This window comes from Pelophylax lessonae (genome assembly GCF_965119305.1).
Source record: "Pelophylax lessonae genome assembly, chromosome: 6".
NCBI lineage: Eukaryota > Metazoa > Chordata > Amphibia > Anura > Ranidae > Pelophylax > Pelophylax lessonae.
In genome coordinates, this window is record NC_138773.1 from 72,941,288 (window position 1) to 72,967,220 (window position 25,933).

Genomic DNA, 25,933 nt, shown 5'->3' on the forward strand with positions numbered 1-25,933 from the left:
GCTACCTTTGTGTGACAGCGGCTGGGATTTGATATCTATGTTCATGACTGTGAGGAAGCCGTATACTTACGGAAGAACACAAGTACTGTGTGGGTATGAGGTTCCGTTACAGGTTCTTTGGGTGACGTCACTGCGTGGCCATGCCCCATGGTTAGATAAGAACTGTCAGACACTAGAGCTGACAGAACGATGAGAGCCTTCATCAGGGCAAGACTTTTTTTTATCTGGGCAGTGGCGACGGCATTCCTTATTGACATTGGAGCTACCATGTGGGACATTATAAATTTTTAAAAAAAGTACTTGTCAAAAACTTCCTCTTGTTTTTCTTTGACTACACTGTTTTTTTTTTGGGGTGAATGGGTAGGAGTACCCCATATTCATTCACATGCAGGAGGGGGGATCCAGAGGCTCCCTTTCTTAAAGGGAGCTTCCAGATTCCGATAAGCCACCTGCCAGTAGATCTCCACAACCACAGCCCAGGGTTGTGGGGAAGAGACCCTTGACCCCATCAACATGGGGACAAGGTGCTTTGGGGTAGGGAACAGAGCCCCCCCCCTGCCCCGAAGCACCCCCCATGTTGAGGGCATGTGGCCTGGTATAGCTCAGGAGGGGGGGGCGCTCACTCGTCCACTCCCCTTTCCTGGCTTGCCAGGCTGAATGCTCAGATAAGGGTCTGGTATAATTATGAGGAGGATACCCCACAATATAGTTTTTTTTTATTTTGGCGTGGGGTTTCTCCTCAAAACCCAGGTCACATTTATCTCAAAGTCAGATCAAAATCGAATCCCGTTCATTAAAATCACATGGAAGTCGGACCGATGTCACAGGGAAAAGTTGGACCAACAGTTTTGCAACTTTCCTGTTGCACCAGTGTGAACCTGGCCTAAATCACAAGTATGTGCAATGGCAACTTTTTTATTTGCACAGCCAACAATTGCCAGTGTGTGTCCAGCCTTCCATACATATTATAGGTCAGTAGTTTTCCTAGTTTTGTACAGTGAGAGAAGAAGAAAAGCTTAGCTGTTATACCGCAGTATGAACAATATCCATGAAATGGAAGTGTGACCTCTAGTTCTTTCATTGAAGTACTTTCCTCCACATTAAATGTTGCTACAAGAACTAGTTGTCTTCTCTGTGTGGTGAATAGAATGTGAAGCAGCAATACTGTAAACCAGCTGGAACACTTCCAGAACTTGCAACCCTTACTGACAAAGCATGCTGGGGAAATGCAGACTTCACCATTTCCAACTATGTCCTTCAACAAAGGTCACTCTCTAGTAGTGTTCAAGAAAATTATCACTATGTTTGAGTTTGTTTTGGAAGCGTGTCTATAAGGTTGTATCATTTGAAAAGGCAGCTTTTTTATGTCTTAAAATGTCAAATGACCAATTAGTAAAATAAATCAGGAAGTATCTTCATTTGTGTTGTGGAAGTCACGAATAGTATAGTAATAATAGCAGGCAACTTAGGGACCAATACAAAGGAAGGGAGGGAGGTGCCACTAAGTGTAGTAGTAAAAAAGTCAGTTAAATAAACAAGATTAGGAACACTTACAGAAGTGTAGAATAAACTGGGCTCATCATATAATGTGTAATGGGAGTGTCCATGGTGGTCCTATGGGCTTGAATCGGCCCAAACGTCACTGGAGGTGAGTTGCTGGATATCCTGGAATGTACCTACATGCTAACCAGCTTGGAAAGCGGAAGCGGATGTGACGTCACTGGTGCGGGGCGGAAATCCAGAGCACTAGATACACACACTCGAGAGTAAGGGCAGGCTACATGCTCAGAGCTGACGGCTCCTTCTACTGGCCTACTGCTCCCTGGAGGAGAGCGGTTTAAATACAAGCATAACATAACACATGGGAAACTGAATAAAACAAATGCAGTAAACTGAGCACCTTTAAAAATACAGGGAACAAAAATGCAGAGAATAAAACCAATATGCAATAAGATACAATATTGATGGAAATGCAAATTACATAGTTACATAGTTAGTGAGGTTGAAAAAAGACACCAGTCCATCCAGTTCAACCTATGATGAGTGTGTGTATAAGTGTTTATGTCAATAGTACATTGTATACCCCTGAATGTTGTGGTCGTTAAGCTGCCCATCAAATAGTTTTTTGAAACTATCGATGCTCCCTGCTGATACCACTGCTTGTGGAAGAGAACTCCACATCCTTACCGCTCTGATGGTATAGAACTCTTTTACGCAATTTAAGGTTAAACCGCTTTTCTTCTACTTTTAGCGAATGGCCACAAGTCCTTTTATATTCCCTTTCGCTGAACAGTTTGTTCCCAATGCTAGGATCACCATCACAGTATTTGTACATTGATATCATATCCCCTCTCAAGCGTCTCTTCTCTAGAGAGAATAAGTTCAATGATTTTAGTCTTTCCTCATTGCTGAGATCCTCCAATCCCTTTATTAGCTTTGTCGCCCTTCTCTGGACTCTCTCCAGTTCCAGCACATCCTTCCGGAGGACCGGTGCCTAGAACTGGACGGCATACTCGAGATGTGGCCAGACCAAAGTCTTGTAGAGTGGGAGAATTATTGTTTTATCTCTGGAGTGAAACCCCTTTTTAATACACGCTCGTATTCTGTTGACTGTGCTTGCAGCAGCTTGACATTTCATGCCATTGCTGAGCTTTTCGTCTACTAGGACCCCCAGGTTCTTTTCCATCTTAGATTTCCCCAATGGCTCTCTCCCTAGTGAGTAACTTGCATTTGTATTTCTGGCACCCAAATGCATTACCTTACATATTTCAACGCTCAACCTCATTTGCCATGTAGATGCCCACCCCATTATTTTGTTCAGGTCTTCTTGTAAGGTTTCCACATCCTGCGTAGAAGTTATTGCCCTGCTTAATTTAGTATTATCCGGAAATACGGAGATTGAGCTGTTCATCCCATCCTCTAGGTCCTTTGTGAATAAATTAAATAGGAAATATATCATTATAAAATGTGCATGCAAAGTGAAACAAAAAAGAAGGACAGCTTATTAAAAAGAATAGCATGCAAAACAATGTATTAAAATCACATCTAAGCTCATTTTAAAAAATATCTAGAATACTATGACAAAGGTTACTTACTATATAGTTGAAACCAACCACCACCACAACCAAAAGAGGGAAATACGATATCTAAGAATGATATATATTAAATGACCCTAAGGGTCCACTGTAGAAAAAAATAAGTATGTAAAATATATGAAATCAAGGCAAATTATATGGAGTTCTACAATTATATGAAGTAATACACTTGTATGAGAAAAAAGTTGAGGCTGGAAGGATGTATATAGGGTATTAAAAATTACAGCAGAGCGTGCGCCTCAATTTCTTCATTGAGCCCTCCTGGTGTGAGGGTATTTAGATAATATATCCAATATGTCTCCTGTTCACATAGATGTTTAAAACGTTCTGCAACAGAGAGGCTGCCAGGGACGGCCTCAATGACCCAAACCTGTAGGCCCTCTGTGGATTTAAGGTGTTTTTCTAGAAAATGTCTCGGCACACTGTTTGTCATTCCCTTTTTTGTTTGTCATTCCCCATCCAGCATATTCTAAACAAAAAGAAAACATGCAGGGGAGTAAGGAGGGGGGCAGAGGTAGAAACACCAAGAAAAGTCAAAGTTCGGAAACTCTAAAGATCTTCAATCTCTTCTCCCATACACCATCCCCTCACAAGATATCCTTGTTGATCAAAGGTTTGACCTTTGCATCCACTATTCTCGCCAATCCCTTCATTCTATTTTTGAGATCTCAAAAATTTACTAGAGGTCATACAGTTAGGAGGTTTTTCAACATACAATCCTCCAATCAACCGCCTCCTCCAGAGGAACCCTCCATTCAACACACTCACCTCAAACCAAGGTCTGTCTTAGACCTGATTCATAGGAAGGGCCTATACATACAAACATTCTATCAAGTTGTATACTCCAACCTTATCAAAATGTGCAAAACCGCACCTGGGAAGATTCACAATCTTACCAGACCAGAACAGCAGGCCCTTGACCAATTAGCCCAAAATGATAATATCATTATAAAGGCTGAAGACAAAGGGGGAGGCATTGTAGTCCAGGACAGATCTGACTACACTCATGAAGCACTGAGATTACTCTCGGACAGCAACACCAACATTAAGCTCACTCATGATGATTGATTACCAAACACTGGCACCTTTTATCAAGATATTTTTGAGCACTTTGGCACAATTGTGGTGGAATTGCTGTTTTGGAAATTTCAATGGACTTTTAAATACTCATATTTTTTGTATTAACACTATATTGGATTACTAGGGTTTATTATTGTTCATTTTATTACATATGTAATTAAATAGATTTTTGATACATAATTGATTTTCATCTTTTTATTACTAAGGTAAATGAATTGTTTATTTATTGCACTTAGCACTTTGAGATACAGAGCCTCAAAAAAAATGTAATCTAAGGGAAAGAGGAGCTTGCACTCTATTGCTGAGCATACGATAAGTTCTTAAAACAAAGCTTTTCATCTTTACTGAGATGCCAGCGATGACCTTGACTCTCAGCATGCTCAGGGCCAGCTGTCTTAGCAAACAAATGGTTCAGTTAGTCCTTGATTAACCCCTAAGGGCTTGTTCACATCATTCATGTTTTCTAAGCATAATGAATGCAGTTCATGTAACAAAAAAAATCTGGATTTCATTGTTGGCTTTGTTCATACTGGAGATACTCTGTCACCCTACGTTCACATCTATGCGGTTTTTAGTGTGTTCTGCAGTTTGCAGAAACGATGCATTTTTCAGCTGATGCATTTTTGGAAAGGGTCAGAGACTTTTTTCCTGTTGCAGAGTGCGTTTTGCGTGTAATAGACTTTAGCGGAGCCGCACCAGAAACGCCCCCTTGTGATATCATCAACTGGGGCATGGATTTTGGCTGACAGCTGATGACTCATCAGTTGTTAAGGTTGTTATCATCGGTTGTTAAGGAAGCAGCGGCCAGCTTCCGGCCTGCTCCTTCACAACTAGCTATAGACCAGGGGTGGCGAACACGCGGCTCCCGAGCCGCATGCGGCTCCCGGCCGAACTGAATGCCGCTCTTTGGCTCTTTGCCTCTTATGGTATACTGTGGCTCGTCTAGCGCAGTGTTTTTTAACCACTGTTCCGCGGCACACTAGGACGTTGCCTGGTGTGCCGTGGGAACAATTGAAGAATAGATAAGATTTAAAAAAAAAAAAAAATGTAAAATTTTCGCCCATTGGCGGGCGCCGTACTGTGTCCTGGGTATGGGGGGTGGAGTCAAAAACCAGCAGGGGTGCCGATTGGCGCTCTTCAGCGGGACACTCCCACTTTTATGATGTCCGGGCTGTGATTGGTCCAGACTCCAGCCTGGACCAATCACAGTAGGACATCATCTTCCGCCTTCCGCCTTCCTTCCCGCCCGAGCACAGTGTGCGCAGCAGCGGAGAGAAGAAGACGTCGCGAGTCACCAGGAGGACCGGAGCGGACGGAGACCAGGACTCGGCGGGAGTCGGCACTGCAAAGAGACCGCATCCGGATCCAGACCAGGCCGCAGGCGCAGCGTAAGGAGGTCATCTGGAACCAGTCAGTCAGCAGCCCGGTAAGTGAGTCCTCCTCCTCCTCGTGCCTATTCCATCACCTGTGCCATTATTATACCATCTGTGCCATGCCATACCATCTGTGCCATACCATCTGTGCCATGCCATACCATCTGTGCCATGCCTGTACCATCTGTGCCATGCCATACCATCTGTGCCATGCCATACCATCTGTGCCATGCCTGTACCATCTGTGCCATGCCATACCATCTGTGCCATGCCATACCATCTGTGCTATGCCTGTACCATCTGTGCCATGCCATACCATCTGTGCCATGCCATACCATCTGTGCTATGCCTGTACCATCTGTGCCATGCCATACCATCTGTGCCATGCCATACCATCTGTGCTATGCCTGTACCATCTGTGCCATGCCATACCATCTGTGCCATGCCATACCATCTGTGCTATGCCTGTACCATCTGTGCCATGCCATACCATCTGTGCCATGCCTGTACCATCTGTGCCATGCCATACCATCTGTGCTATGCCTGTACCATCTGTGCCATGCCTGATTTGCAGAAGATTACTGGAAACAAAAGAAGCCAGAAATCCCACTGAGATTATCATCCCATCATTTCAACAAGGTAACAAAAAACACCTGAATGAGCATGTTATATTATGTGTTTAATATATTATTGTTAAAGTTATATGCTTTTGTGTGAGTGTTTGTCTGTTTTGGCAGGTCACTGCGTGGTGTGGCTCTCTGACTCTCACAGTTTAAAATTTTGGCTCCTTTTGTCGAACTTGTTCGCCACCCCTGCTATAGACAGTGCGCTTAAAGGAAAAAAAATGCAAAATGCATGAAAACTGCATGTAAAAACGCATAGAAAATGCGGGTTTAAAAGTGCAAAACACACCTCAAAGCGCACCTGAAAACCGCATCAAATGCAACTGCATAGATGTGAACCTAGACTTAGGCCCCATTCATACTTGAGCATTAATTGCGTGCAAAACTATCAGTGTATGGCCATCTTTAAGATTCCGGTTCTTCTGAAAATATAACTTTCTTCACTGAAACATTCCTAGGATTTAGTGCTACTAAACTTTCACTGCCCAGGCTCTGGCTGATAAATATAAAATATTTGTCTAGTCCAGGTGGCAAATACGCACAGATTTATATAGTTACATGGTAGTTAACATTGGATAAAAACACAGGTCCATCCAGTCCAACCATATGTGTCAGTTTAAGGTTTGTAGTTCAAGGGTGTATGTATCCCTGTGTGTTTTGCTCATAAAGGTAGACATCTACACATGTCAGAACTTACACCTGATCAGGGCCGCTGATAGAAATCATGGGGCCCCGTACAGTCTACCTCAGGGGGCCCCCTTAAGCCCCACTCCTGGCCCCTCCCTAGACCCCGCCTTGAAACAAATACCTGGAAATGCAGAATCATTTATATATACGTGATCCTGTGCAGCACGACCGCCCTATAGCAGTAAATCTACTATGGGGCGGTCTGCAACTGGTTAAGATCATCAGCATTATGATAACACACAGGCGGCAGGCACTCTATCATGGCTCTGGCTGGCAGTCATCTGTCAAAGTGTGTCACATGACATGACTGTTGGGTACTGATCTTGTTAACTTATTACCAAAAATCTAACAAAATCAGCACCCAACAGCCATGCCATGTGACACACTCTAACAGAGCCAGCCAGAGCCATGATAGAGTGCCTGCTGCCTGTGTGTATGGTACCATCCATGCCATAATGTGTTGCAGAGACAGTGTCATCCATGCCAGAATGTGCTGCAGAGACAGTGCCATCCATGCCAATGCCATAATGTGCTGCAGACAGAAACAGTGCCATCCATGCCAATGCTATAATGTGCTACAGACAGAAACAGTGCCATCCATGCCAATGCCATAATGTGCTACAGACAGAAACAGTGCCATCCATGCCAATGCCATAATGTATGTGCTGCAGGGACAGTGCCATCCATGCCATGTATGTATGTGCTGCAGAGATAGTGCCATCCATGCCAATATGTATGTGCTGCAGAGACAGTGCCATCTATGCCAATGCCATGTATGTGCTGCAGAGATAGTGCTATCAATGCCAATGCCATAATGTATGTGCTGCAGAGACCGTGCCATTCATGCCGATGCCATAATGTATGTGCTGCAGAGACAGTGCCATCCATGCTGATGCCATAATGTATGTGCTGCAGAGACAGTGCCATCCATGCCAAAGCCATAATGTATGTGCTGCAGAGACAGTGCCATCCATGCCAATGCCATGTAGGTATGTGCTGCAGAGACAGTGCCATTCATGCAGATACCATATTGTATGTGCTACAGAGACAGTGCTATCAATGCCAATGCCTTGTATGTATGTGCTGCAGAGACAGTGCCATCCATGCCAGTGCCATGTATGTGCTGCAGAGACAATGCCATCCAATGCGATGCCATTTATGTGCTGCAGAGACAGTGCCATCCATGCCAATGCCATAATGAATGTGCTGCAGAGACAGTGCCATCTATGCTGATGCTATAATGCATGTGCTGCAGAGACAGTGCCATCCATGCTGATGCTATAATGCATGTGCTGCAGAGAAAGTGCCATCCATGCCAATGCCATGTATGTGCTGCAGAGACAGTGCCCCACCACGCTAATGCCATGTACTGTATGTGCTGCAGAGACAGTGCCATAATGCCAATGCCATAATGCATGTGCTGCAGAGACAGTGCCATCCATGCCAATACCATGTATGTCCTGCAGAGACAGTACCCCCCATGCCAATGCCATGTATGTGCTGAAAAGACAGCGCCCCCCATGCCAATGCCATGTATGTGCTGCAGAGACAGTGTCCCACCATACCAATGCCATAATGTATGTGCTGCAGAGACAGTGCCCTCCCATGCCAATGCCATGTATGTGTTGCAGAGAAAGCCCCCCCCCATTCCAATGCCATATATGTGCTGCAGAGATAGTGCCCCCCCCCCCATGCCAATGCCATGTATGTGCTGCAGAGACAGTGCTCCCCCATGCCAATGCCATGTATGTGCTGCAGAGACAGTGCCCCCCCCCCATGCCAATGCCATGTATGTGCTGCAGAGACAGTGCCCCCCCCCATGCCGATTCATCATGTAATCATGTATTTTATTTTGTCTGAATCATCCCCAAGCAAGCACAAACCTGTGTTAGGCACTGGCAGCCCTACATACCTCTTTCTCTCAGTTCCTGCTGCTGCCTGGACAAATATGTCAGCTGAGCTACCTCCTTTGCCGCTGCAGTTCGCCTCACGGCTTCCAGTCTCTGGCCGAGTGAGGGAGGGAGCAGAATTTTTTTAGCAGTAAACTGACCTTATATACTGAATCAAAGTATTACATTTGTATTATTATTGTATTCTAGTAAGTATAGCAAGAAACCTGCAGGTAGAAGGTGGCGACGGCCATCTTGGTACACCCCGCACTGCTCAGCAACAAACTGATAGTAAATAGACTATTTCCCTTGGTCGCGGTGAAATAGTCTATTATATTATACAAGGTGAGTTTACTGTTTGGACATGGCAACAAAAAGCTGGCAAAGTAGGTGGTACTAACAAGGAAAAGCTGGAAGAACATTTTGAGGCTAAAGCCTCGTACACACGCACCGATTGTTGGCCGACCGATCGGCCGTCTTTTGTCCAGAGTTGTGTTGTGTTGGTTGAAATGTGCTCTAGACTGCACACAAATTTTCTCGGCCAACAACAACCAACTTCAGAAGTGATGTCATGTGCTAGTTTACTTTCCGTGTGTTTTTTTTTCTCTGAGCATGCCAAGTCTTGCTCATCTGATGTTTGTCTGCCGAAATCTGTACTGACTGACGAAAAATCGGCCGTTGTGGTGACGGCCAACAAAAATTTTATAGCATGCACACCAGATTTTGTTCGGCCGAAAAGTCGCAGTCGGTTGTCCGAATCACCATACTAACAAGCCGACAATCGGCCGATCGGACGTTGGCCGAAAATTCACGGCCAACAATCATTGCATGTGTACGAGGCTTTAGTAGGTAAACTGGCAACAGGCCAGTAACATGAATGGGTATAAAAAGAACATCTTTGGGAGTCAGAGTATCTCAGAATTAAAGATGGGCTGAGGTTCATTAATCTGCATCTAAAAATTGCCTAACAATTTCAGAATATGTTCCTCAGCATAAAATTGCAAAGATGTTATATATATATCACTATCTATAGTACATAATATCATCTAAAGATTGCAAGAATCTGGAGAAATCTCTGTGAGCAAGGGACAAGGTCTAAACCCAATATTCAAGCACTTTTTGTCCAGCACTTTATCTGACATTTCAGTGAACTTATAATTTTGGACTGCACTTTATTTTGCACTATTTCAGCACTTACGCAACTTGGATATATTGCACTTTATATATACAGTTTATATTGATATATATATATATATATTTTTTTTTTATCACTAAGTGCACTTTATATTTATGAATTAGATTGTTTGTATATTTATTTATTGAAGGATTGTATTTATTATTTATATCACTTTCCTGGTAGTGCTGTTTTATATAATGTTTCATTGAATGCCCATAATCATCGCACCCTACGATGGCACTCTATGGACATCACTGCATGAGCCCAGGAATACTTCCAAAAATGACTGTCTGTGAACACAGTTCACCATGCAGTCTGTCTTCAATAAATAAATTCCAGTACTGAAAATAATCAGAGATGTGTAGTAACTAAGTAGAACTACTTCACTACTGTACTTAAATACCGAAAGGCGGTATCTGTACTTTCCTAGAGTAGAATTTTTTTCTCCTACTTCCACTTTTACTTCACTACATTTTTTCAATGATTTCAATACTTCTACTCCGATATTTTTTTTTTTGTGCTGCATAGTTACTCGTTACTTTTATAAAAATGACCACTGCCATAACAGTAGATGGCAGGTTTCATGAAGCTCAAAACATGTGTATTATCAGCGCATATGAAAATAAATGCTACTGTATGTATAAAAGCTGCATTTGAAATAATAAAAAACAATATGATGTTCAAACTTTTGACTTCTTTCTTTAATAACTACATAACACAGTACTTGTACTTTTACTTTCAGTACTTGAGTAGCAATTTCTTTTTCAAAACTACTGTTACTTTTACTTTCAGTACTTGAGTAGCAAAATTTAAAAAAAAAACTACTTGCAATACTTAAGTACAAAAATTTTTGAATAATTTAGTACTTCTACTCAAGTCACTTTTTGATCGAGCACTTCCACTTCTACTCAAGTCACTTTTTGATCGAGCACTTGTACTTTTACTCAAGTATGGGTTTAGAGTACTTTATACAACTCTGAAAATAATTGAATTCAGAGTCTCTTCTAAAATGTACTGAAGTCTTGCTACATGTGGCCTGGATGGTTTAGTGTTTAGCAAATGGTAGCCTGTACTTCCAGTATGTTGCATCAGTGCACACGTCTTCTCTATAAAACCTCTGTGAGTCATCAGTCGCGTCCACGAAACGCTTTCAAAGGAGCCACTTGCTGACGGCGGATTCGGAGGAGGAGGTTTTCTAGAAAGGTTGTGGATTGAATAAGGCATATTTTAAGTAATTTCAGACAGCTCCCCCTGATCCTGCAGGATATAGAAGAAGAATAACATGTTATGCAAGCAATGGGATAAATCATAAACCCAGAACATTATAGGATCTTCATGTTGAGTGTATGCAGCACATTGCTCGGGAGACTTACTGTAGGAAATGCTTCCCCTTGTCTGTGGCAGATTGATGACATCATTTAGCCTGAACAAAATCACTGTCTGTGGTTTGAGGACTGCTTTTTCTAATAAGGGTAAAGGTTTTTTTGAAACCAAATACTATTGCTCTATAATGCGATGTCAGGGATTTATTCAGATATGTAAAATGTTAATGGATTAGGTTGCTTCTTATACTTGACTGATCCAATCAGAATTCCCGTTCCCATATTCAGTAGGGTATCTGAAATCATGAACATAAAGGAAATGTGCTGAGGGAAGGAGGAGCAGAGGGGCTACAATGTTTTCTGGTGTTGTATGAAAGAAGGGTCACTGGGTAACTTGGTAGAGATGCAGACTCTCTGCTTAATCTTGCCAATCAATCATGAGTTTTCCTATGCAGAACATCTAAAACTGATGACAAATATCGTCCATAAACCTTCTCTGTATGCAGACAGTTGTATCGGGAAAGAGAATTAAATTTGAACTGATGACTCCATCTCAGTACACCTCTCCAGTGACAGCAGAAGCAAGGGAAAAATGGAAAGCGGTATTGGCAAACTTTCTTCATTTGCCTGAATAAAATTAGAACAGCTAAGATCTTAGGCGTGCGCACAGGGTGTGCTGGGTGTGCCTGGGCACACCCTAATCACCTAGTGCACATTAGCATTATCGCTCTCTGTGCTGGCGAGCAGATGGGAAAGATCTCACTCTTACCAGCTCAGCCATAAGAGAAGTGCTAAAGCACTTCTCTTTCATTGTGCCAGCAGGGAGATAAATGCATCGGGGCCATATACATGTAGACACACACATGCATGTATGTTTGAGATTTGAGGTGCACACCCTAATGCAATAGGCTGCGCACACCAATGGCTAAGATCACTTCTACTCAGGGCAGCCATCAGGGGGGTACAGCCAGTACTCCTGTATGGGGCCCCGGCACATAGGGGGGCCCGGACAGCAGGTAGATCGGTAGGATGACAGCATACCTCCCAGCCTGGGCAGGACTATCCCGCTGTACAGAGGCTTTGTCCAGCATAATTCTGGTGATAAATGTTACCTTCTAGCTCAGAAGGACCTGCAGCAGTGGGAACATTTAGAACAGCCAGGGATTGGCTAACAAACCAGCTGGGTGTGCACTATGCAGCCAATGAGAGACTGCACCTGTCAAATTCATGCTGTAAAGTCGGTAATGGGCGGGACTGCTACTCTGACCCACCCCCTGTGTCAAGCAGCACGTGCATAGGGAAGAAGGAGAAGGAAGATATGACAGCCAGCAACAGAAAGGTATTTTAGAAAGGTAATCATGTGGAAGATGGTGGACCTTTGGGGAAGATAAGGGCAGAGGAGAGGTGTGTGTGTTGCAGAGGCTGTAGCAGCTGGGAAGAGGTGCAGTACAGAGGCATTTACGTATATTCACTACTATGTACAGCTTGGTATGGCACTGCTCCCGATTTTTAACATTGGCCTCAATGGAGAATCTTGGTCACCTTGGTATAGCACTACTCCCGATTTTTAACATTGGCCTAAATGGAGAATCTTGGTCACCTTGGTATGACACTGCTCCCTGTCTAACATTTGCATCTATGGGAAATCTTGGTCAGCTTAGTAAGGCACTAGTACTCCCTATGTAGCACTCTCCTGAACCCTGTGCATAATGCACTCCAGAACCCTGCATTCTGTATCTAGCATTCTCCTGAACATATTCCTGACCCCTGCACTCTGTACATAATGCATTCCTGACCCCTGCACTCTGTACGAGGACAGGGTTGTGAATTTGTGGAGGGATTTGGGGGGTTGCGCTGTGAGGGGTGATTGGGAGGGATATCTGCTAGGAAGAGGAATTGGGGGAGGGGGTGATAATATAATTTTGATATTTTTGGTGGAAGGGGGAGGGGGGCCCTGTCAGGTAGGCTGTATGGGGCCCTAGGATTTCTAGCGGCAGCCCTGCTTCTACTCACTGTAACAGGGCGGGGAGCAGGAACTACAGTATGTACAGCAAAGCTGTTGGTGAAATGCCCGCTCTGATGACAACTATCAGCAACAGGCACTACAGGGAGTACATTGATTGAGTCAGCAGCTGGATATGTCTGCTCCTACAAATTCCAGGGCCATTTTGGAGAATGCAGTGTACATAAAAGTCACTCCCTCTCACAGTACAGGGTGCTGGGATGAGATAAAAGAAACCATGCTGTATGGGCAAATATTTGTGCATACCTTACCATCACAGCTAATATGAACTTGTTAGACATTCCATTTAAAAAAAGCATCGACATTTATTAATGATGATTAAATAATTAAATTATAATGAGTTTGACCCACTTTACGGCTTTAAGAACCCTTAATTTTCTGGAAGTCTTTCCTCAAGTGTGTCTGTGGCAATTTGTGTCCATTCAGTCAAATGAGCATCTGTGAGGTCAGGTATTGATATTGGATGAGAAGATCTGGTTACCTTTGGAGTGAACTGAAACGCTAATTGCTAGAATCAGAGTTTCTCTTCATCCCAAAGGTGATCAGTAGAGTTGAGATCAGGACTTCGGACATGAGTTCCTCCTCCACACCAAACAAATCATATCACATCAGCTGGCTTTGTACAATGCGGCACAATGATGCTGGAAGAGAATCGGGCCTTTCCCAAACTGATGCTGGAGGCTCACAGTTGTCTAAAGCAACCCTTCTCAACCAGGGTTCTGGAACCCTAGGGTTCCTGCAGACGTTGCTCGGGGTTCCATAAGCAACAAGCAATTTCCACCTCTCGTATAAGTAACCACTGACGTAAATGATCCTTTTAGCTATCTGTAAGGGTTGATTCCTCCAACTGACCATGATGAAGACCATGAGCTGTAAAACTAGTAACTATTCGCAGAGGTTCCCTGAGACTAGAAAGATATTTCAATGGCTCCTTGGTGTTAAAAAAGGTTGAGAAAAGCGGGTCTAAAGTTTCATTGAATACTGTTTCATACCTGTACCCTTTAATGGAAACACCTGAACTCATTCATACAAAAAGTGTCCACATACCTTTGGCCATATAAATAGTGGCGCTTTTCCACTGCATGGAACCGAACGGTTCGGCTCGATTTTGTGATTTTCCACTGCTGGTACCGCATGGTACGGTGTAGGAACGGTTCGGTACGAAGGCGCTTTTCCACTGCATGGAACCGAACGGTACGGCTCTCAAAAACAGTACCACCTCGATTGTGGTTCCAAGAGGATCCATACCCGGTACCATATCCCACAATCCTTTGCATGCAGTCACTACTAGCCACTGATTGGTCAGAGAATCCCACCCACCCCGTTGTTATCCCACCCACTTAACTTTAGTACTACTTTAGTGGAAAAGCAAACCATACCGTACCGTACCGAACCGTTCCAACACCGTACCATGCGGTACCAGCAGTGGAAAAGCAAACCGGGCCAAGCAGGGCCAAGCAGGGCTGAGTAGAGCCGAGCCGGTACTTGCAGTGAAAAGTGCCATAGGTGTGATGGTCACATGTCCACAAAATTGTGGTCATATAATGTAATGTAAGATTCTTTCAGAGAGGCGGGCTCATACATAATGCTTAAAGTAACCTACCTCAGGCCACACTTTTCTAATGTGCCGCAGCCTGGGAATCTACCTGGAAGGGTTTTGTCTGGAGGGTGGGATCTATAGTGATGCACCTGTGATACTATCTAGAGCAGGGTTTCTCAACCAGGGTTCTGTGAAACCCTAGGGTTCTTCCAGAGGTTGCTAGGGGTTTCTTGGGCAATAGGCAATGTCTGCCTCTAAGATAAGTTCCCACTGACACCATTGATCTTTTTAGCTATCTGGAAGGAGGTCATTCTTAACAATGACAACCAGTGAAAGTAGCATTCTTACCACTGACCATCACACTAATGTATCATGAGTTGTAGATATTGTGATTTTTTTTCATGGGGTTCCGTGAAACCTGAAAGTTATTTTTTAAGGATTCCTCAGTGCGGGAAAGGTTGAGAAAGGCTGATCTAGAGGGAGAAGAGAGAACAAAATACATCACAGGTCCCCATACAAATATCAGCTTTTTTTTTTTCAAAGATAGAGACCTGGGACATTTATAGAACTAACAACAAAATAATTCAGACTATGGAATGCGGAAAAATTGCAGAATTGAGCGTAACATGGAAATGAAGAGCTTAGTTCTGAGAAAACAAATAACACAAACAAGCAACAGATCTAATGAAAAGATTATTGGCAATATTTTTTGATCTCTTAGCTTTGCAGGCAACAAAAAAAAGCGGATGCGTTTATGTTCATGTGTGTGCACATGTGGGGGTGGGGTGGGCTTTTTTTAAAGTGCTTGGTTTAACTATATTTTTTACTTTTTTGTTACTTTCACTAAAACATTTTTGTATCACATAGAGGACAAAAAGTTCCCTGTGTGATATATTTTTAAGACAGGTTCACTTTAACTAGACATTAGGGCTCCCAGCACAAGGACCAAGCCCTTCAGGCTCGGCTTCCGATCATGTGATCACTGTGACAGCCAATCACAGCTGTCACAAGATCACTGATCCTTCCCGCTCCCCCAGGCATTCCGAACCCTTTAAAGAGATGCCAATGTGGGCGGAAAGGGATTGATAGAGCAGGAGAGGACTAATACCCTCATCAGCTTCTTATTTAGGTTTTTGTCCCTTTTGCGAGTTTTCCCTTTGCTCTGGTTTGACATACATTTTAATCATTGGCGTGTGCAGCATATTGCATTACGGCGTGCACCCCAGAGCACAAACACACATGCGTGTATATCAGCAGAGCAGTGGATGGTGTCAGAAGAGCAGAGATTGGTGTCAGCAGTTTTTTTTTTATTATTTTTTTACAATTTTAGTTTTTTTTTTTATAATTTTTTACAATATTATTTGTTATTATTTTTTTTTTTTACATTTTTTTTTAGGATTCCTGTTGGGGGACTTTGTTGAGATATTTAAGGGTCTAAACAGACCCCTGATGTCTCACTCTTGAGACAGAAAAAGGGATTGAAGACAGAGATTCCCCTTTCTCTGCAGCATCAGCTGCACTGGACAGTGAACTTATGGGAAGTGCTCTGTGCTGAGAAGCTTCCTGTTCCTTCACAAACTGAAGCATAGTAAACATAATTTACTATGCTTTAGTTAAGAATAACACAGGAGCGACCGGTACAGATCACTCATTCAGAAAAGGAAGAGGTCAGTAAATTAAATATTCCCCCGCTTTCCATCCTGAAACATTCCCTGCAGCAGCCGGTGGGAGAGAAGGGAAGCTAGCAGCACTGTAAGTGAGAGATGAGGTGTCAGAAAGAAAGGGGGAAATTGGCACTGCAAAGGGTGATTAGGGTATGCCCAGGCACACCTGGCACACTCTGTGCGCACACCTATGATTTTAATGTAAATTTCAAAGCTATATTCAATATTTAAAAATCTTCAACTGCAATTAAAACAAAGCTTGAGGATCCTGCCATGTAGTTGTTGTTTAAGCACTTCCTATTGTCCTGTCCTGATGTGCAATTGAGTTGCCACCCTATCGCATGGGCTTTCAACAGAAGCTACAAGGGGCCTTTTCAACACCCAACCATGGTCCACTGTCGTCACCATCAATGAACCTGCCATGAGAAATGCCATGCAGCCATCGCATACAATGCATGTAGATATCAAGTGGCTTCAAAGAAGCTGGAGGAGAACAACATGCACTGTGATGCAACAAAAGATAAAAAAAACAGGTGAAAACAAGTATTTTATGTAAAATATGTCAATGGTTCATGATACAACATACATAAAAATGTCATTCAGTTTGGGTTTACATCTATTTTACCGGCAGTGCCCTGCTTCCAGCATTCTATAAAACCTAGAATGGGAGAGGCACATTTTGGATTGCGGTACAATGCATAGTCTGCTTTAGAGGTTAGATTCATAAACAACAATTGTGATTCGGAGGGCGAGGAAGGATCATGCTAAAACATTGTAGACAAGAACCCCCCCCCAGGAAATGGGATTATGTGGGTCCAAGGTATACAAAAGCATAGAAAAACGTATGAAAAAGCAGTATTAAAAATGTTATTGATACCGCAAGTTTAAAAGAGAAAGTAATGCATGGCTGGTATATCAGCTACAACACCAGTAAGGAACAAAACACTGATTACACACCTATGGTTGGCCTCATAGTAAATGAGGCATGACCGCTACATGCACAAGAGCTCGACGCGTTTCAGAATAATGATTACTTCTTCAGGGTGTTATTAGCAATGAGGTAGGTATCTAGTCTTTAGAGCAATGAATATATAAGTACAAACAATACACAGGGTATATCCCAAAAATTCACAAATCCATAATGGAGAACTTATTTTTTATGTATATGTATAATACTATACACATACATGACCTTATAGGGCGAAAGGTATCTATACAATGTTATTTCTTCTTGTCTACACCCATCTAGGGATGATGGCCCACTTTATTTCAACCATACCTTCTTCCCCCTATTAAATACTAAAACATTGGGTATAAAATATAGTGTTTCATTAGGGTTGCCAACAGTTCTACCAGGTTAAAAAAAAAATAAGGGCATCAATTTTTATTTAATTTTGGATAGAGTAAGTGCCGGTGTTCTATCAGAAAACCCTAACCCATCAGATTTCCCTACCTACGTCATTTCCGGTGCAGGCTCGTCATGCACCAGCTGTAGCCGCGTCACACGTCCTACTGTGCATGCGCGGAATAGGTAGGGAATTTTGATAACATCGTAAGGGGGTGAGGCAAAAGTCCTACTGCGCATGAGCGGGCGCATGCGCACCAACGAATCGGGTAGCGGCATCTCTTATAACAAACATCCATCCGATCTCCATGGCATACACTGCGCCAAGCCGACAATGGGACAATCCTATTCCCTACCCACATGCGCACGCCCACTGTCTAATTGTTGGGTCGGCGCAGTGTGGGGCATGGAGATCGGAATGTCGGGTCGCTGCAGTGTCGGTTCGGCGCAGTGTCGGGTCAGTGCAGTGTGGGCCATGGAGATCGGATGGATGTTTGTTATGAGAGATCCCGCTGCCCGACCCGTTGGTGCGCATGCGCCGGCGCATGCACACTAGGACTTTTGTCTGACACTTACGATGCTATCAAAATGCCCTACCTATTCTGCGCATGCGCAGTAGGACTTGTGACGCGGCTACAGCTGATTCATGACGAAGCCACAGCTGATCCGCAAAATGACGGAGGTATGGAATTCTGATAAGGTATGGTATTCTTACAGAACACCGCTTCACACGTATGCAATGTCAGACATCGCATGTGATTCGGAGCGCACTGCTTGCAAATCACATGTGATGTCTGTGCGTTACAAATTCAGCCATACAGATTGTATGGCTGAATTTGCATCACATTCAGACCAAAGTCGCACAGGACCCTTTTTTTGGTCCAAGCCAGAATCAGATCTCATGGGTGTTCACACCTATGCGATCCGATTCTTGTCCGAACTGTCAGTTCGCACTGTGATCTGCAAAAAAATCTGGGGGTGTCATTAAGTTTGTATTGACATCCCAGCGATTCGCATATGGCAGTGTGAACTGCCTGCGAGTTGAGTGCGATGCGGGAGGGATCCCACATCGCATATGTGTGAATCGGCACTAAAGGACAGTTATACCCTCTGTCAGATTTTTTTTTCGCCATCTGTGTCCCATTGCGAAGATTTACCTTCACTTCCTGTCCCATAGCCAAACAGGAAGTGAGAGGAAATCCCAGCAAATTAAGGGTAATCATTGGGGACCCCCATCTCCCAACCTAAAAAAGTAAAACTTTTTATTTTATTTTTTTACTTTCACTTTTAACGGCAATTGTAAACAGGACAAATAGAATAGAGAGGGTGAATCTCCCTAACGGGGGCACAGACGGCAATAAAAACTAACAGGGGTTCTAAGCCCTCTCCACTCTATCCAAAACTATGCCTTTAGTTATACTTTAAGGTACAGCTGCATTAGTTATTAAACCATGTTGGAGCCTGTTCATTATTTTACAGTTACTTGTAGTTTAATGAATGCCCCGATCCCAGGAAGCTGCGATTGTTGCCTAACCTGAACCTGTGTTTTTTTTTTAATAATTTCTTTATTTATAGGAAATTCTCCAAGAAGGCACAAAGTTCAGCAGAACGACACTGATATCCCTCCGCTCTCTGGATATTTTATAGTGTTCAGTAATAAAAATCCAGGGTCTGTTACGTGTGAACAAGGTTTTTGATATCTATCATTTGTGAGCTCGTCCTTTGTAAGTCGCCTTTCTATGGAGTTTTCTCAGTTCTATACATGGGAACAAAATTCTATAAAGCTTCATGCACATACAGGTGAAACTCGAAAAATTAGAATATCGTGCAAAAGTTCATTTATTTCAGTAATGCAACTTAAAAGGGGAAAGGAATATATATGAGATAGACTCAATACATGCAAAGCAAGATAGTTCAAGCCGTGATTTGTCATAAATGTGATGATTATGGCTTACAGCTCATGAAAACCCAAAATCCACAATCTCAGTAAATTAGAATAGTACATGCAATCAATAAAACAAGGAGCGTACATAGAACAACATCAGACCTCTGAAAAGTATAAGCATGCATATGCACTCAGTACTTGGTTTGGGCCCCTTTTGCAGCAATTACTGCCTCAATGCAGCTTTGCATGGAGGCGATCAGCCTGTGGCACTGCTGAGGTGTTATGGAAGCCCAGGTTGCTTTGATAGCGGCCTTCAGCTCGTCTGCATTGTTGGGTCTGGTATCTCTCATCTTCCTCTTGACAATACCCACAGATTCTCTGTGGGGTTTAGGTCAGGCGACTTTGCTGGCCAATCAAGCACAGTGATCCCATGATCATGTGACCAGGTATTGGTAGGTTTGGCAGTGTGGGCAGATGCCAAGTCCTGCTGGAAAATGAAATCAGCATCTCCATAAAGCTGGTCAGCAGAGGGAAGCATGAAGTGCTCTAGAATTTCTTGCTAGAGGGCTGAGTTGACTTTGGACTTGATAAAGCACAGTGGACCAACACCAGCAGATGACATGGCTCCCCAAATCACCACTGACTGTGGAAACTTCCCACTGGACCTCATGCAACTTGGATTATTTACATGTCCACTATTCCTCCAGACTCTGGGACCTTGATTTCCAAATAAAATGCAACATTTTCTACAGTCAGGGATGACTGACTCTCCTCCCCAAATTTTTCCTCCCAGAACAATACTTACTTACTGTCACCCCAAAATTCCCCATTCCAACACAAATCCGCTCCCCCCTAATCTCCTTGTGGTGCCCCTGCCACCTCACATGATACCACAGGGCAGCCGCCCCTCCTGCATCAGACTGTTGTCATGAATCCTGGCAACCCACTATGCTATGGTTGAAGGCAAAGGAGGACTGGACCAGGGGGCAATTGCCCCCTGGGCCGCTCTGATGTCCTGTAAAAAGGCTGCACCGCTTCTGCCGCAGACATGCCTAAAGGATTCCTGATGAAGAGAAGTAAAAAGTCTCTGCAGCTGACCTACTGAGTGCAGGATGAAGACAAGGACAGAGCTCAGGCCTCTCCCCAGCACCAGCATAGGTGGTGTATGCTGTGTCTGAGCAGAGGCCGTTTCCATGCCCCACTTGAGACTCTCTTCCCCTGGCCAGCCCCAACCGAGCTGTCCCAGCTCCCCCCAACCACCCCCTGCTGGCCAGGTTGGGAACCCAGATTCAGCCGGTGAGTAGAGAGTACCTGGAGCAGGGCTTCAGCATGGTATGGTGGTCAGGAGGAGGATGGGAAGAGGGAAAGTGGAAGGGGGCCGAGTCGCTGCTCCATTGGCCTCTGGTTTGTACTTGCCCCCTGGGCTAAAGTTGCCAGTCTGACCCCGATTGGAGGCTCCAACCAGCACCAGAGAGCAGCCTGGCACACACCCTGGCAGCTGTAAACCTGCATTTAGACTATGCTGGGCAAAACAATATTTACACTTAGACCCCGTTCACATTGGGGCGATCCGACTTGCCGGGGCGACCTCACAAGTGAAGTCAATGCAGGTCGCCCCAAAGAAGCTCCGGACCCTTTTTCTAAGTCGGAGCGACTTGTGTCACTCCTATTAGAACTGGTCCATAGCTTCTCTATGGCAGGCGACCTACGGCGACCTGTCAGGCGACCACTACGAGCGCCTATTCACCACAGAGGAAGCAAAAAGCGGGACCGGCAGCCGTGATTGCCCCCCTGGGAGACAGAACGGCGGTCTGCCATTGTAAACACGGCAGACCGCTGTTCTGTCAGTGATGGACACAGGGATCCTGTGTTCCTCTTATTTAGGAACACTGGTCTCTGTGTTTGTGCAGAAAGCCCATCCCCCACACAGTTAGAAAGCACCCCCTAAGGACACATTTAACCCTTTGATTGCCCCTGGTGTTAACCCCCTCCCTGCCAGTGTCATTAGTACAGTAACAGTGCATTTTTTTAGCACTGATTACTGTAGTAACATCACTGGTCCCCCTAAAAGTGTAAAAAATGTCAGGTGTCCGATCTGTCCGCCGCAATGTCGCAGTCCCGCTAAAAATCGCAGATCGACGCCATCACTAGTAAAAAATAAATAAACAAATAAAAATGACATAAATCTTTCCCCTAGTTCGTAGATGCGATAACTTTTGCGCAAACCAATCAATATACACTTATTGGGATTTTTTTTTTACCAAAAATATGTAGCAGAATACAATTAGAATGATAAAAAAATTTGATTTTTAAATTTTTTATTGGGAATGTTATATAGCAGAATGTGAAAAATATTGTTTTTTTTTTTGTTTGTTTTTTTTTTAGAATTGTTGCTCTTTTTTTTGTTTATAGCGCAAAAAAAAAATAAATCGTAGAGGTGATCAAATACCACCAAAAGAAAGCTCTATTTGTGGGAAAAAAAGGACATCAATTTTTTTGGGGTACACCCGCGCAACTGTAAGTAAAAATAACGCAGTGCCATATTGTAAAAAATGACCTGGTCATTACGGGGGTAAAACCTTCAGTTCCAGAAGTGGTTACTAAAAAAGTGTCGGGTTCTCTCTAAACCACCCTGGATTTTTCTCCCCTGTGCTCCACTGAATGTAATGTAATGCAGATCGCATTGCATTACATTCTTTCCCAGCCATGCTGACCAGGGACGCTGAGATCCGAATCCGAACGTCATGTCAAACATGTGGCTTTCTAGGTCAGCAACAAGCGGGGGAGGAGAGGACACATCTGTCTGCTCTGCTCCCTTCCCTCTACCTGGCGGCACCTGCTATCTTAGTCCCGCAGATGGGTAAACAGACCCCAGGATGCATGACGGGGGCAAATTTGTAATGGGGTGGTGACACCATTACCGGGGGGGGGGGGGGGGGGGGGTGTGGAAGCAGTCGGGCGGCAGCGCAGACGCCCGAAAGCTTCCACCTGAGCCCAGGGCAAGCATACCAAAATGCGCCCGTAAGATGTATGAGCATTATGTGTCAGCAAACTCCTCCCCCCCCCCAAAAAAAAAAAAAGGGGGCTAATCTGCATGCTACAAATCTGCCCCCCCTCCAAGCTCAAGCCTTCCCTCTCTCCAAATCCTCCAGCACAAATCACCCCCCCCCCTGCCCCCCCTAGTACAAATCCTCTACCCCTCAAATTTACCCTATAAGCACAAATCCCCCCACAAATTCAACCCCCACCCCCCAATTCCCCCTCCTAGCATAAATACCTCCCAATCATCCCTACTAGCACAAGGCCCACCTTCCCAAAAAAAAAACAAACAGAAAAAATGTCCCCTCCTAGCACAAATTCCCTTCCCCCTTTACCATATCACTCCTTCTAGCACAAACTCCACAAATCCTCACCCCCCTTCCCAACACAAATCCCCCTAAAACACCATTCCTAGCACACACCCCTAATTTCCCCTCCTAGAACAATTCTTATCCCCTTCCACTCTCCAAATTTCCCCTCCCAACACAAATCCCCCCCCCCAATCTCCTTGAGTAGCCCCCCCCCCTTCATCTCACATGATACCACAGTGCCCAGGGCAGCTGTCCCTTCTGCCCACCCCTAGTCCCATCCCTGGGCAGGAGTCTGCTTGTCTGATTTACACACAATCCTGGGGGCTGCCGCCATTGGATTGTGTGTAAAACCACCCACTGTCAGGTCTGTATGATGTACGGTCTTGGCAGGGAAAGGGTTAAAAAGGGAATTCTGTTCAGCTATGTATTCCTAACTCTCAAAAATTCCTTTCTGTGGCTCTCAGCTTCTTCCAAATCTCCAAATTCCTTATTTTTCTGCAGTGATCTGACTTCCTGTTAGAGGGTGGCTACATTTGTTCTCCGTGGTCCCCCTGTATGTAGGATTTTAGTCACCCTCTCTTGCTCACTCCTGAGATGAACTACGGACTATGTGATGGGCAATGTGCATAGAGCAGTGCACGTGACCGCAACTGATATGCAGTGCTTGTTCCACACAACAGAAAGTGAGGGGGAAAAGGAGAGGTTCGGGAGCTCATGGAGGGTGTTGTAAGGATGTAGAAACACTCTGTAATCCATTTTTCATTAAATCATTTCTTACTGAGTCATTAAGTAGTTGATGTATATATTATTTCTGGAGAATAAGGATATCACTTTAACTGTCATCTTTATAACCTAAAGCCATGTCCCCAAATGCCACATTTGTAATATAAAATAATGTGAGTTATGCAAACTTTACTTTAAAAAAAAAAAAAAACACAATAGGCTGTTTGAATGGCTGTAGCTCCCTGTGGCAGACAGACACTAGACTGATGCAATACTGGGCAGTGACATGGTAAGACTTGTCTCCGCATAATACAGATAAGCCGCAGTGTGGGTGGCAGGGATAGGCTGCATCTCATATGCAACTCTATGTAACAGAAGGGCCCATAGACTTATTATTAGGGATGATCGAACGGTTCGGGTCGACCATTGGTTCGACCCGAACATTGACTGTTCGAAATTCGGCTGAATTCCGAACTTTTTGCTGAAGGCATTTATTGGGCTTTTTTGTGGACGTCTTTGGAGGCAGGCATAACATCTGAACTTCTGTATAGGGGTATATATACACACACTCATGTATGTATATATACACATACACACATATAGGTGTGAAAGTAGCAGAACCCTATGCCTGCGCTAATGAAATAATTTGCAGGCATAGGGCTCCGCTCCTATCACACCTATATGTGTGTATGTGTATAAATACATATATGTGTGTGTACATATACCCCTATACAGAAGTTCAGATGTTATGCCTGCCTCCAAAGACGCCCAAAAAATGCCCAAAAAAAAACGCCTGCAACAACACACCTGGGCGTTTTTGTTGCAGGCGTTTTTCTTTGGGCATTTTTTGAGCGTCTTTGGAGGCAGGCATAACATCTGAACTTCTGTATAGGGATATATTTACACACACACTTATATGTATTTATACACATACACACATATAGGTGTGATAGGAACGGAGCCCTATGCCTGCAAATTATTTCATTAGCGCAGGCATAGGGTTCTGCTACTTTCACACCTATATATGTGTATGAGTATAAATACATATATGTGTGCGTGTATATATACCCCTACACAGAAGTTCAGATGTTATGCCTGCCTCCAAAGACACCCAAAAAATGCCCAAAAAAACGCCTGCAACAAAAACGCCTAGGTGTGTTGTTGCAGGCGTTTTTTTGGGCATTATTTGGGCTTCTTTGGAGGCAGGCATAACATCTGAACTTCTGTATAGGGGTATATATACACACACACTTATATGTATTTATACACATACACACAAATAGGTGTGATAGGAGGCTAGCCCTATGCCTGCAAATTATTTCATTAGCGCAGGCATAGAGTTCTGCTACTTTCACACCTATATATGTGTATGTGTATAAATACATATATGTGTGTGTGTATATATACCCCTATACAGAAGTTCAGATGTCATGCCTGCCTCCAAAGACGTCCACAAAAAAGCCCAATAAACGCCTGCAACAAAAACGGCCGGTTGGGAAAATAGCGGAGCCACTATCCTGCTCTACTGCAATTCTAATACAAACAATCTTTTTTTTTCTGGTTCTGGACATGCTACAGAGCTGAAACTTCACAGGTACACTTTTTAGACCCCCAGACACTATATCCAAATAAAACTCTTTTTTTTTTTTTTTTTTTTTTTTCAATATTTATTTCAATAATTGGCTCTGTATCAAAAACGAAAATTTTTAAGAACTTTTTTTTGTGTGATTAATAGTCCCTGTGGCATGACCCAGAACCCTTGGCACTTTTTAGTGGCATTTATTGGGTTTTAGGGCTTCAAAATGGTGTTTTTTGATTACCGAAGTTCAGGTCCCATTGATTTCAATGGGGTTCTGAAATCCGGGCCGAACTTTCGGGAAGTTCGGGTGTTCTGGTCGAACCGAACTTTTCAAAAGTTCGATCATCCCTACTTATTATACAGCAGGGGTCCCCAGCCTATGTCACCGGTGTTGTACACATACAAAATCACACTTAGTCTTTTTTTTTTTTTTAATAATAAATAATACCAATATTGCTTTTAGAATTTCACCTTTGCTGGACTTAATGCTCATGAATGTGTTGAAGGAATCAGGGCTGTAGATAGTTTTTTTTCTGGGGAAGGTTCGACCTCAGGTGCCTACTGGAAATGAATTAGGT